The sequence below is a fragment of the Balearica regulorum genome, chromosome 12 (genome assembly GCF_011004875.1).
Source record: "Balearica regulorum gibbericeps isolate bBalReg1 chromosome 12, bBalReg1.pri, whole genome shotgun sequence".
Classification (NCBI taxonomy): domain Eukaryota; kingdom Metazoa; phylum Chordata; class Aves; order Gruiformes; family Gruidae; genus Balearica; species Balearica regulorum.
This window is the reverse complement of record NC_046195.1, coordinates 21663642-21678099: the sequence shown is the minus strand read 5'-3', so window position 1 is coordinate 21678099 and position 14458 is coordinate 21663642.

The following is a 14458-nucleotide window of genomic DNA, read 5'->3' as shown; positions in this document are numbered from 1 at the left end:
CACCATTCTTAATGCCAATTAACTCTGGTGCCTTTCAACATTGCAATCACTCAGAGTGCACTTCAGATAATACAGCTGATAGAGTAAAAAAAAAAAAAAAAAGCAGTGTGATCGGCAGCTATAGGTAAGGCTGAGCTTCAACGAGCGAAACGAAAGCGTTTATCACGGCAGGCAGCACACTGCATCTTTGTTCTGCAGGTCTCCAGGGCTTTATTGATCACTAACCAAGCTCAGAGGCCGTTATTAAATATTATGCTTTTATGTGTACAAGAGGCAAGCCCCAAGCAGCCAGAAAGAAGTTGAGGAACCCCATTTCAGTGCTGAAGTTTCAGCTTATCCCAGATTTACAAATAAAACCAGGTGTAAAAGAACTGAGCAGCTGGGTTAGGCTTGCCCAGCAAGTCATGGCGGGCGGGAAGGAGGGAACCAGGCATCCTGCCTTCCTGCCTCCAGCATGGCTTGGACCTGCCATGGGTCTTGGTCCACGTAAGCAGAAACTGCCAAAGGAGATGCAATCATTTGTGTGAGCAAAGGACCAAAATCCAGCCCGTGTGAAGGACACCATTGCTGCCTGTAGAGATGGGGTTTCGCTGCTGGGATGAGGGTTACACAGGTTTCCAGCCCGTTTATTAGTAGTGTACAGACTTCGCTCTCTGATGGTGCCCCAGAAAAGCCTACAGAAAGTGTAAAGTTATATTAGTGATCAAAAGAGACTTTAATTTTTTTAATTTTTTTTTTTAATTTTTTTTACAACCATCTGTCTGCCAGTAATGGCAAAGAGTGTCCCATGAGACTAGTGTCCAGGTCTGACACCGATGCACAATTACACAGCCAGGCACCAGCAGAAGCCAGTATCGGCAGAGAGGAGACACGGGTCCATGGTTCACAATCTTGCTCCCAAACAACTCATGAGATGCCCAAAGTCAGCGGAGAGAAACCTACAGTCAAGTGGAGAAACTCCACGGCCGACGAACAAGCAAGAGGCTCAGCAGTTCAAGAGGGAGTTTTTCATTTTCATGCTCTAAATTAAGTCATCAGGTTTGGTTATTTTTGAGATGGAAGGTATGATCTTCCTTTCTAAATATACGCGTGGAAGGCTGCCAGGGGGAACGTGGGCCTCCAAAACCAACAGGCAACTCAGCTTTCAAGAGAAGAGAAGCCCTCGGAGACCTCAGGAGCTGTTTGAAAGGTCTTTTTCACGGCAGGGAGAGGAAACTTTGGTAGGCTTTGCAGATGGGGAGAGCCTACGTTTCTGATGCAAACTGAAAAGCGACAGAGCCTTCAAAGTAGAGAAGACGTGTGTAAGCAGAGCAGCCCTGAAGTTCAAACAAGCCACAGCACTCTTGATTCAACAGCCTCCCGTTAATGAGCGGGATGTTGCTCTGAGGAGAAAGCGAGGAGCTGGCGATACTCGCTGTGCCTTTGGATTGCTCTCACACCTCTGACTGAATTAGCTCAGCTTGTTTTAAACCTGTTTATGGCCAGACCGCAACGTTGCAGGTTGTCATTAGCTACCTGAGGGTACGGGACCCGTCTGACAGGTGCTCCAGACTGCGACAAAACTCGACAGGGCTTTGCTGGAGGAAGGCTTGGGCTCCTCGCAAGGGTGGGATGCTTCGGGGACTGGTGCAAACACCCACAGTAGCATTGCTCACATCATGGGACCTACAATATGAGGGGCAAGGCAGTGCTGTGGGCATCACAAGAAGCCCCACAAAGCAAAACCCCCAACTATTTCCTTCTCCCATCAGCTCCAAAGAGTGATTAGATTAATTAGGGAAGGTGCACTAACGCCACTTCGGCACCATACCACCCAGAACACCAGAATGCTCCAGACTTTGGTGTACCAGAAGCAGACACAAAAATAAAACCCTCGGCAAGGATCTGGTCGCACACATACAAGTGCAGCATTGGCACACCCACATTCTGAACAAGGGTTTTCAACTTTTGTAACTTGCTTCTCTGCCTTTTGCCCTGAAAAATCCAAGATTTCCAAATGCTGAGTAGTTATACATTTTCCACTGAGGATCAAAAAAACATATAGAAAAAAAAAAGGAGGATTATTTTTTTTTTTAAAAAAAATCTGATTGGGTGGGAGAAGTAACCTGCAACACTTACGTAGGGCAGAGAATTAGCCCAATGTTCAAAACCAAGCTTTTAGGAGTTGCTAAATTTAAGAAAACACCCCATTACAACTCATAAAAGCAATTGATTAAATTGATTAAATCACAGAATCTGACACTGTGGAAAAATAAGTTATTGCTTGAGGGGAAAGGGAAGAATAATTTTTTTTTCAAATGCAAATATAACTAGATTGATTTCTGCCAAAGATTTTTTTTTAATTTTTTTTTAAACCTGCTCCTGTTCTGTGACACAGACCAGGGAAGCCTGGTTTCAGCTCAGAGCTCATGTTTCCAGTGTAGTCACCAAGCCTCAGAAGGGAAGGTCTAGACCCATGGGATGCCACTCCACTGAGCGTGGTGCAAACCGGGGCCATGGAACCAGAGCAGCCCGATGGCCTTGAAGCAGTAAAACCATGCTTGCTTGGATTAGCACTTTGGACAAATTTTACAAGTGCAATGACTTCTGAATAAGTGTCTAGAAGTTTTCACTGGAGCCATAACGAAGTCAGTCTAACTCATTTCAACAGGCTTTTCCCAGTTGCAAAGACAAGCTCGACCGTGTTTTATAGAGGAAGGAACCTAGTGAGGGAGATACAAGTTAAAAGAGCGATACCTGAGAATTTTAAAGTCATCTTTGCTGCCTTTTATCTACGTGTTGCTGAAAACATGAGCGGGATCCTGGCAAATCTGGTCATTTCATGCCACAGAACCATAAAAGAGCTCTCTGGGTCTTGCTGCTCTAGTTAAAGATGGCTTGAGCAGAGCAGCACTTGCAGACAGACATCACACCAGCCCTTCCCAGCAGCCTTTCCCGTGCTAATCAGAAACAGCCCTATCCAACTCGGAGACTAAAACCAGTCCCCATTGCTGCTTTGCTGAATGAGCAAAACCCATCAGCAGGTTTCAAGTGAATTTTTCTTCTTTTCTATCAGGCTGGATCTAATTAGGAAAGGAACAGCACCACCAGAAAGGCTAAAATTAAACTGTCCCTTCAATTAGTGAAACGTTGCTGGCAGAAAAGCAGGACCTCTGGGCTGCTGGTTTGCTGTCTGTGTCTTTGGCTTGGCTCTCTGGGAGCACCAGGCACTCCCTTGCCTTCAGACCCTGCTTGGTAGTTGGATGCTAATTTAATTAAATCAGGGTTTCAGCAACAACATAGGCGACTTTCTGGAAAATGCATGAGCGGGGAAGGGCTGACTAGTACTGCGGTCACTGCCCTAAAGCCAGAGCTGCTCCTTATCTAAGAGATGGAGAAGGAAGGGAGATGGAGGTAAAACAAGATTGCTGGCCACGCCGGTGCTCCCCAGCATCCTGAACCTCCACCAAGCATGAAGGAGAGAAAAGGGCCAGCCTAGACCCAAACTAACCCCTTCTTCTGCCTTACCCCATAAAGGAACCTACCAAGGAAGCCAAAGGAGGGATGTTCTCACGCTAAAATTCATTGAGATTTCACCCTAACCCACCACAATCATGACAAGAAGATTAACAGGTTTAATGACTAGCTCCTGGATCTGGCTGTTGCTGCCAAGTCCTCAGTACAAGACCACATACAGAAGTCCATCTCTGAGCACGCACATGCTCATGAACATCAAAAAGCTTGGAGATGCCGCTTGGGAAACCAGGTATTCTGATGCAAATACATCCAGCGCCATTACCCAGAGCGCAAAAGCAAGGCTCAACCAGAAATACAGCTTCTTCAGACCCTTGCAACATCCAGTCTTTCCTGCTTCTAGTAAGATCTGGAATTGCCCTGAAAGAGCCTTTCTGAAGATAATTCAGAAGACCTGTTTTTAGAATTCACCACCTCTCTGCAAACGCGTCTCCACTGAAGGTCACAGGACAGGAGGTGGTGACAATCCCATCACCTCCAGATGTCTCCTGCCTTGTGACAAGGATGTCGTGAGAACCGCACAAGGATCATAAAATTCAAAGTATCACCTTCATTTGACAGTCCCTTGAAAAGAAGTGACTTGCCTGAAGCAGAATTACAGAACGTGACCCACTAGTTCCCAGTTTACCATACTGGGACGTGGCAGACTCCAGGTTTCCTTTTGCAAATCAGCAGCTTCCCCCATCCCTGCTGCGAAAAAGTTTCTGCTCAATGTTTCAAAATGAGTGACTTTAATGAGGAACATGTCAATTTTTCCACTTTTTTTTTTTAAAAAAAAAATCTCCCAAAAGATTGCAAGATTTATAAAAAGTGGACCCAAACAACGGTAAGAGAAGAGGCCATTCCTGTGCTCTGTTAATGGGGTGTTAAATTATCCCAATTACATGTGTTGCAATGTCACATATTTAGCTCTGTAACAAGCAGTAAAATCTTGGCATTGCTTTTGGCCAAAGGCAATTGCTTATCAAATGCAGTGCCAAAGAAAAATGATAACTATTTCCTAATGCATTAGAGGAATTTTGCGCTAGATGCAGAGCTTCATTAGCCAGAGACAAATCCATTGTGATCGCATGGTTTTAATCTACACGGGGTCTAAGCCGGCACTGCGAGAGCACGTTGTGGCAGGGAGGTCTGCGGAAAGAGGCTCCTGTTGAAAATGAGATGAGCAGAGCACAGCCAAAGACACGTGCACTGATGCGTGTGAATTTACTCGCGCTGCGAGTTTATTATTTATTTAGAAAGCTTGCTTTCTGCATTCAATGAGCTGCGAAGAGGGAACGTCAGCAGCACAGAAAGGATTTGTACGTGTTCATTACGTTATGTGAAGGATTTATAGAATCACAGAATCATCTAGGTTGAAAAGACCCTTAAGACCATTGAGTCCAACCATTAACCTAACACTGCCAAGTCCACCACCTTGGCCAGAAGAGCGGCTGAAGGAGGAATCAGCAAAGCTGGGACGGGTGTCCCAAGTGTGGCTGCCTCCAGCCCACGGCCACGGCAGCCGGACGCTACACCCTGGGTGAGCACAGCAATCCTGCAGCACCAACCCAGCATGACCCTACCCCTCCAAGCACCATACCGACCTGTGAGAGGGGGGATAAAGATGATCTGCTACCCTGAACAACATCCAGATCTTTGCTGGATACACGACACATCGATTTATTCTGTTTGGAGACCCAGGAGCACTACAACGTCAGGATTGCTCTAAGTCACACAGGCACACTCAGATTTAGGTTACTGGCTTCTTTCTGCAAGGTTTGGAAATCCTGCAGCGACAGCTACAGCTTTCCCCAGCGCTTCAGCAGCTCTACATCCCAACCCTGCTGGAACCTGGATGAGAAGAGCCTGCACTGAAGGGAAAAATAACAGGGGAGAGGAAGAAAGTTAGCTGAACTTTCTTTAACCCCAGAAAGAGTGCAAAGGGATTTCTTATTTTCTTCCCTCTGGTTTGTCCATCCCTAATTAGTATCTCAGAGAAAGCCATGTCGGTATTTCGTAACCCTGCTAGAACGGGGAGGCTCAGCCAGGATTGCCTGGTGTTGCAGAAATTTATAGTTTATACTTTGTCCTCTCGGCACTTCTCCCAGGCCAGACCACAGGGTGTGCCAGGGGCCAAACTGCCAGGCAGCAGAGCACACTTTGGCCCAAAAAGTCCTAAAAAGGTGACTGAAACAGGATCTTCTGGGAGCTGGAGCACCCTGGCCTAAAGCCAGCTCTGGGAACATGCTGGATCATACCAGGACTTTGCCATCCAAAGGCTGGCCCACAAATGAGATAGAGCACAACTATTGCTAGCAGCTTCCAGTGGGGACAATGCTCCAAAATTTTGTCCATTTCAGCTCAAGGGTGAGAAGCTTGGGAGGTTTCATCTACCCAAGGCACAGCTCCTGTAGATGCAAAAGACCAAAGTGGAGCAGGAAGGATGCAACCCACTCCCTCCCAAAACTGCAGGGCTAGCAGTTGGTTTGGGGAAATGCAAGTGCTTCTGCCATCAATTAGTAGAACGCAGGATTTCTACTCAGAGGGGATATTTATAGGTGCTTCCCAGGAGTGTGGTGGCAGGGAACCACAGACACAGTCTGCAAAGTTTGGAGAAGACTGAAGCAAGTTTAGTTGCATTCAGACTTTGAGGACTATTTACTGGAAATGGGCATGTCAGGATTGGCTATTCAGAACAGCCAATTTAAACCAAAAACGTAAAAAATACTAGACTTGCAGAAAGAAAAAAAAATCTAGACAACAGAAGTCAGATCTGAGAGCTACACTCAACCAGACCAGTGAACAAAATGAGTGCTAAATGATCTGTTACCCAATCAAGAGAGTTAAATAAAAATGCCATGGACTTACTAACAAGCCAAAATATGAGATTGCTCATGCAGCAACCTTGCTGTTCTCTTGGATCAAAGTGCTTGAAAGGAATCTTGTCAATTCCCCAATTCCTCCTGCTCGTGGGCTACCGACACTTGGCCAGTACATGCCTTTGTGGATGGCGGAAGATTTTTCGACCAGATGCTGTCAACCAGCGTAGCTCCACTGGGTTCATCTTCAGAGCAACGACACAGCTTTATAACCCATAGCATCCGGCTTGCCAGGGGTTCCTACTGACCCAAAGGTTGTAAGAGGTGTCCTTAATATAAATATATATAATCTATCTCATACCCCCCAGAGCACACCCACCACAACAAGGCTCACAGATGACTTCTCCTGGAGAAGTGCAGTCATTAACAGCTAGAGGAGGGGTCTCCATGGGAGGGCGCATCCTTCCTGATAATGTGTTCCAGTTTCCTTTTTCCTATTAACATCTGGGGTATATTTATAGGTAGCCAGTTGAGCTCAGTGAATCCACACATGGTACTACAGCATCACCTTTTTCAAGCCCTAGCACTCGCTGTGTGTGCTCAAAGAGTTCGGAGAAACCCTTCTTCTGGAAAGTGGTGAGAAACAATCCCCAGCACTTTATAAAGTTGAACGAGGAGTTGCTAACACGTGAAGAAACAACAGGAAAAAGGAATATAACTTTAAGTAAAGTGGTGCAACAGCTCTGGAAAAAAACAAGCAAAAATTACCCAGTTTGTATAAGATATTCCAAAACCCAGTGTCAGTCCATCATGTTTTGTATTAAACCCAGATGTATATCATCTTCTCATCAAAAAGAAGTGGCTGTAGTTGTTACAGTCGGCCAGCTGGTTTTAAGCTCCCCTTTTCCCCATAGTGTAATATATCCCATGCTCATTGGAGCTTACGTCCCATGGAATATCTTTGCAATTTGTAACCAGCGCACAATACGGCTCAGCTGTAATTTCATAAATCACCCTGGAGCCTCCGTTTAATAATAAATCTTCTGATAGTTCTGGATTGCAAGGGACCAAGCGAAGGCCTGAAAGGGGATTTTTTTGCCTTTCGAGGAGAAAAAGAGATTCAAAGACATTTGCAAAATCCACAAGGGGTCAGTGTCTTGGCAGAAATCCTCCTTCGACGCTGAGGAGCACAAGCACGGTCTGAGCTCCAGGATGTTTTTAATACTCTGAGACAAGGGTAGGATTTGTGGGGGCAGCGGGTTGATTTTGATGTTTCTCCCTCCCTCTCTTTTTAATGGAAAAAGCAACTGAAGCAGCAATTCTGCTTTGCTGCACTATTTTTCTGCTTGCTTTGGTACGAGTGACCTCTTTGGAGTGGGAGCACCCTGCCAGAGCCCCGAAGGGGGATGTCGACCTCGGACCCGTGTTGCTCAACCAGGATGGATGTTTGGGCCAGGCAGGGAGGGGGCTCAGCACCACCAGCCTTCCCAGAGGAACTTCCCAGTGTTCAGAAACGTCCTCCATGGTGGGAGAGCAATGCCACAAAGGGACAGAGGGATCAAAGCCCCTTGGGTTCATCCAGTCCCTCAACACTGGTGCAACTCCATGGTGAGCTCAGGGCTCACCTCTGGTGCCCTCCCTGGTGCTTCCCAGTTTGGTGGTGTCACCCCCACCACGCCCGGGGACACCAGCCCAGCCTGGGCACGAGTCAGGATGGAGCAACACAAGGCTGCACAGCAAAGTGGCAGGGGATGAGTAACAACCCAAGTCTACCCAAACTGCAGCCCAAGCCCAACTCTGACCACGGGGCCTGTGGTGCAGTGAACTTGCGTACTCACCATGAGTACGCAAACAGAACTTTAAATAAGTATCAGCCTCTAAGTCTTCCCCTCTTCTTGATCCACCTGAGGGGTACGTTACCAACAGCAAGTCTAGAAAAGGGGGGAACAAAACATTTCCCAGCTCATCTCGAAACAATAATCTCAGAGGTGTTTTAAAAACAGGGGAACATCTTGTTCAACTCCAGTCGTTTCCATTCAGAACCATGTATGAAGTAGGCCGAGCTTTGAAAGTTCATCTGCTACATTTCCCTGTACCATTTTCCTGCCCACATGGAGGACTGCAGGATTGTTCTGCAGATGTTTTCTGTTGACTCAAGGACCGCTGCTCCAAGAGGTGATGCCCAGGGGCTTTATGAGCCTTTTTATTTTGTTTCCCTTTCTCTGGTGCATTGTACTGAATCAGCTCAAACACATGGAGTGGGGGGGTTTCTTAGGGGGGAGTGTAGGTTGGTGAGAGAGGGAGGATTGCCCAAGTCTTACTCAAGGAGCAGCTCCAACCTCCCCCCTCTGCACACCACAGCTTGTCTTGAATGAAATATGTTTCATAACATCACATTAAAAACCTACCTTACAGCTTTCTTTTACATTTAATAAACCAAAGTTTATGAACGGTAAGCTGATATCAAAAACCTTTTGGAAATTTCATCTCAGCTTGCCTAGTTTCAGATTAAAAAGGTACAAACGTCTTGGCCAACAGCAAAATCATTACACAGCCCCTTTTTATCTTGCTTGCTATCAGTTCATATGCGCATTTTCATGAGGTATTTACTAATGCGAGAATTCAAGGGCAGGGCTATCAATTTCTTTTTTTTAAAGAGAAGAAATATTAAGGTCAGTTCCCATCAGGGCACGACACACTTGAAGTCACCTCAGTTGTCGAGAGGCTTCCTGCCCAAGTTACTACACACGCACCGCAATTTAATAGGTTACTTACACCAACAGCAGCACAAATGCTGCTTAATTAAAGACTGCTGACTGAACCCAGCACAGGCTTGACTCAGTTGGGTGATGTGTCAGGCTTCAGGGATTGATAAAACTGGGAAGCAGAGAGGAAGAATGAGGTCTCCTGTCATTTTCCCATGGATGGAGGGCTGCATTCCTGCAGAGAAATTCTCCCCACGGGAACTGCTGGAGGTTTGTGTGCAGGACAACAGCAGCATCTTTGCACTTTGTGCCCAGAAAAGCACTGTGGGCGAGTGCAGGGAGAGGGAACCCGTGTCAGGACACAACACCTCAACCCCCAAACCCCAGCTGCAGAGGAAGATGCTCTCAGACCCCAAAGGAGCAGAGCAGAGCTCCAGCATTGCCTTGCACTGAGCAAAGCACCTGGGCACGAGCAGCAGGCCACAGCATAAAGTTATAAACAGTTATTTCCAAAACAAGGTTAGGAGGCACTAGCTGCCCATAATAGAAACAAGTTTACTCGTTTTATTAAACACAAATTCCACTGGAAGTGGAACCTCCATTTTGCTGTCTCAGTTACACGCAAGACAGGAGAAACTAGAAGTGGCAACTATGCACAGAACTCACAGATCTTACCCCACAGACACAAGAGGAAGAAACAGCAAAAAGCAGAGAACACGAACAACTATCAGCTGAACTAAAAGAATAGCCCAGGACTTCTCAAAAAAATAAAAAAAAAAATTTTAAAAAAATATTGAACTTCACAGGTGGGCAAAAAAAATTGTGAGCATACTTTTTGAATAGAAAATACTGATCTGATGGAACTGAAACAATTTGCAAGACTGCAGCCTTTTGGACCAAGCTGGAAGTGAAAACCACAAAGCAGTGCATTCTTCAAACTGTTCAGGCTCTGACTTAGTTTGAAGAATGATTTTTATAGCAGGAAGGCCAGACAAGCAATCAGTGCTACCGGACAAAGGAGTTCTTGGGTTCATAAGAGCATTCTGGGTATTCTTTCACTGGAGAAGTAATTTGGACAATCCTTTGAGAGTTCATCCTCCAGTTCACACGTGAAACCCTCCAGATGATCTGAGCTTGGTGGTGCTAACAGCTTGCTGATCCAGCTCATTAGCTCATCACCACGCACACGTCGGAGCCTAGTGACAGGTCACACAGCAAGCTGCACCCCAGCCAGACATCCTGCTCCCAGCACCACCAATCCCAGAAGATACAGGTGGATTTGTCTCCTGCTGTCATCCATGCCTTCATCTTACATCAGTTCATAGTGTGTCTCCAACCTAAAGAGAAGGAAAGCCTTACTGATGAACTAAGGCAACATCTCAGGCAGCTGAACCCCTTTCTACTTCCCCTTGCCAAGTATCATAACCCATGGAGGCAGACTCCAGCTGTCAAAGCTGTGCTTTTCCAAGGAACTCATTCCTCGGCTTGTCCAAGAGGCTCCAACCAAGCACCCGAGCAGCTTGTCACTGGGACTACATGGACCCACGAGGAAATAGCAGAGTTTTCAAAAGTCCTTTAGATCAGCGATGTCAAAGGTTCCTTCCAGCCACTTTCTGAAGCAGAGCATAGGTCCTATAGGGGATTACTCTGCAAACACACAACCAGCTGGAGGAGAGGGAGGATTAGCCCTTGTGAAATACCAGAAGCGATGACCAGAGGGGAATCTTGCGCAGTTCACTGCATGCAGCAGAAAGACAACTCAGCGGGGACTTTCCTGGTGGGGGACATTTTGAGCAAAGCAGAACAGCTTTACTGACCATCTACGTGCAACTGTTCCTTGAAAAGCTGCAAGCAAAGCAGCTAAAAACATGATAAGCACAGGGAGAGAGGCATGAGGAACGTTTTAGAAAGAAAGGCATCAAACCCCCAAGCTTAGAGCACTGAAAGCATTCCCACACCCTTGTTTCACTTAGAACTGAGGAAAAACATCTGTAGGAGGAAAAAAAAAAAGCTTTTTAACATTTCCCATGCCAAGGGTTCAACTCCCAAAAAGTGTCACTTTGCAGGGAGCCTCCTCCGCTTCACAGCACAGTCAGGACTGGGGGACCCCTGTGAGCAACTGGGGGGGCCCTGGGCTCCATGGGTCTGCTCGAAGAGGAGCATCAGGACATGGGTCACCAAATGATTTCTAAACCATCATATGCTTCAGTTTCCAGCTTTATTTATTATACTTCAAAGATTTGAATTGGGAGAAAGTGAACTGAGCTCGAGACAAAAAGATCACAGCAGTCCAAAACGTTCAAATGAAACTCTTCAAAACAAATCACCTTTAGAGATTACTTTCCAATGATACAACTGTTCACCTCCACCACCTTTGCCATGAGATTTGGGACTGAAATCCTGCTTGAAAGAGGCTGAACCCCAACCATTCATGCATAGACCACGGTGTCCGGAGGCGTGGAGTAGGTCGACGCTCTTGAGGCCTCATGACTTCTGTTCTCCCAGGCAAGCACAAACAGGTTAAGATCCAGAAGAGATCAGACATGGACCACATGTGGTCTGAAGATGAGAGAAAGAAGGATTCTGCAGAATTCAGATTTTCAGCAGAAAAACTAAGGAGTTTCTGCCAAAACCTCTAATGTGTTTTAACTTTTTTCTTGGTCTTCCAAGGCCAAAGAAGAGGTCTCCGTAGGAAAGCAGACTCCTTCCCTGTGAAAACTGTACATATGGGAGACCAAAGAGTATGCGAAGACCTGTGCAGAGGTGAGCAGAGAGAAGGGCAAGGTCCCAGCTGCAGCAGCACCAAACACATCGCATAGCTGCTCCTACAAATCCAGCACCAAACCATTGTATCCAGAAATTCACACGCTTGGGAGTTTTAAGAAGTAACAATGAGTTAATTATTGACTCACGAAAGCTATTTTTAAAGAGCTGCTGTGACAGAGAGCTGCAGAAGCTATTACAGCATCAGCTCCCCTGGACTGATGGTCCCACTCAATCCCCACCATGCGATCTGAACCATCGGCTGGCTTAAAGTCCTCAGAAGAAAGAGAAAAACATGCTGAATTCCCCAGCATTTGAATCACGTAAGCGTTTGCCAAGAATGGGCCTCCCTCGTTACAATTTCATAATTCTTCAGTCCTTTCAGACTAACTCAGACACCATTTTGGTAATAATTAACCGTTCCCAGTGCTCAGCGCCTGCTCAGTTGAGGTCTGCGTGTTCAAGCTTGGCATACGAGACCTTCAAAAGTTGTGAAGTTTATTTCTGTTAATTATGCTATTTTGGAAGGAGAAGAGGAAGGAAAGCAATTTCCAGAGACTAGTGGGGGTTTTCTTCTCATCCTTCCCCCCACAGCGTCCTTCGGGAGAAGGCACTTCACACTCATCGTGTGTCTTCCCCAGAAAGGGGTTGTGGTTTCAATTCTGCATCCCAAAATCGAACACAGCGGTGTGTCAGATATCCCTGCTGCCACGGGAGGAGGCACAGCACATGCTCCACACAAAGCCCTTCAGATGGTGGTGTTTAACCGCAGTCGGGGTTTCATTAGCTCCCCAGAGCAGCTCGGACCGCCTGCCTGTACAGCCTTGCGTCCCAAACACCATCCCACTGCATGGCACCACGACCTGACTCAGAGCAGTGCTGAGATACAGAGCATCATCCGGCTTAAAACATACAACCCAAGTTGGAAGATGATAAAAGTCATGGGTGTTGGATGGAAGAGACAACCAGGGACAAGGCACAGAACCTTCTCCCTCCAAAACCCACAGCCAGGCTGCAAGGGATGCTCTGGGGACTCTTCCCTTTCCCTCCCATACACGTTTTCTCCCATTGCACATGCTCTTCCCTGTAATGCCAGGCTGGAGGGCACGCTCTGGGGACAGAGCCAGGCTGTGACCTCCTGCCACTGCAACCGAGTGACACGGCCACACAGCCCCCGCTGTCCTCCAACACTGCGGTCACATAGGCAGGACACTGAAAATGTTTTGTAGCCATTTCATTTGGTTCCTGCCCCACCACAGGTCCCTAGTGCAGAGGCACTGGGGACTGAGCCAGTGCCAATGTCTCCTGCACCATGATCACTACATAGCAGTGGCAATGGGCAACCCTATCCTGGCCATACTGGGAAGCAGGCAACAGGTCAGAGATGCTCTCAATTTAGGATTTGGGGGGCGGGGGGGGGCAGGAATCAATAAAGACATTTCTGGGAGTCTTATATGGACAGAATAATCCCATTACTTCTTTCCCCTGTGTCACAAGTGGATGTCCACTCTCTACAGGAACTGTGGAGGACCCAGACAGCCCCATCACACATGCCACAGGATCATCAGCTTGTCGCCCAACTCAGATTGGCAGCTGGAGGGTGCCGAGGTTGCCTGCACCCACAGGGTGCTCACACGCCGGAGACCCGTGGCGGGAAGGAGCTGGAAAGCACCAGTGAGTGGATGAGGAACTTCTCAGCAAATGCTTGGCAGGGGTTGTAAAGCAACAGGGAAACCATTAGCTCCCAGGAGCCTTTATTGGGACGGCAGGCTGAGGAGATGCCGTTGGTCCACGGGCCCTGGCAGCAGACAGTCTGGCATCCCTGAGACCACTTCCCACTGCCAGTGCTAACGCCCTCCCGCAGATGTGATCACGCCGAACACAATCCCATAAACAGCATCCAGATGTGATTTGGGACGCTAAATAATAGTTCTTGATCTTCTGACAATAGTGCCCAGAAGGATTTGGAAAACTGACAGAAAACTTTGAAGTTTTATGTAATGTGCTAGGACTTCTACAGTGACAGCTCCATCGTCCCTGTCCCACCCAGCTATGGGGCTCAGCACGCTTCCCACACCCAGAGATGCTGCTGCATAAAGAAATACGAACCTAAAATTTGCAGGGGTCTTGTGCCGTGCGTTCAGGAATCAGGAAGCTCGGTGCTGCTCTGCTGTTTATCTTGGTCTTGCTGGTCTAGAAGTCACACTGATGTTACCCAAGGAAGACTGCACTTAGGACATTTCCTCTGTTTCCTGGTCCAGGCTGAAAATACTGTGGGAAAAATTATTCCCAGAAAATATTGGTAGCTATAAGCCCGGCCCAACAGCAAACGGAACGCAAGAGGCATGAAAAACAGCAGAGCAGCTCTTCTCAAAACTAGAGAGTAGCTGATGGGGTTTATTTGTCAACCGAGTTCCCTAAGGAAACGTGGGAGCGAGCCACCCCGTCTGTCCATCCCCACAGGTTTTGAACCATTTGTTTGATTTTAGCAAAACCCGCGTGAGGATGAGCAATCACAGCAGCCATTTCACAGGGTCCGGCGTGCCGTCCCCGTGCAGGAAAAGGCTGCGGCAAACCCAAAACACTTCTGAAATAAGGATCCTCCCCAAATGGGATGCATTTTACACCCCCCTCCCAGAGCTCCCTCACTCACACGCCAGGTTTCATCCTGTTCTC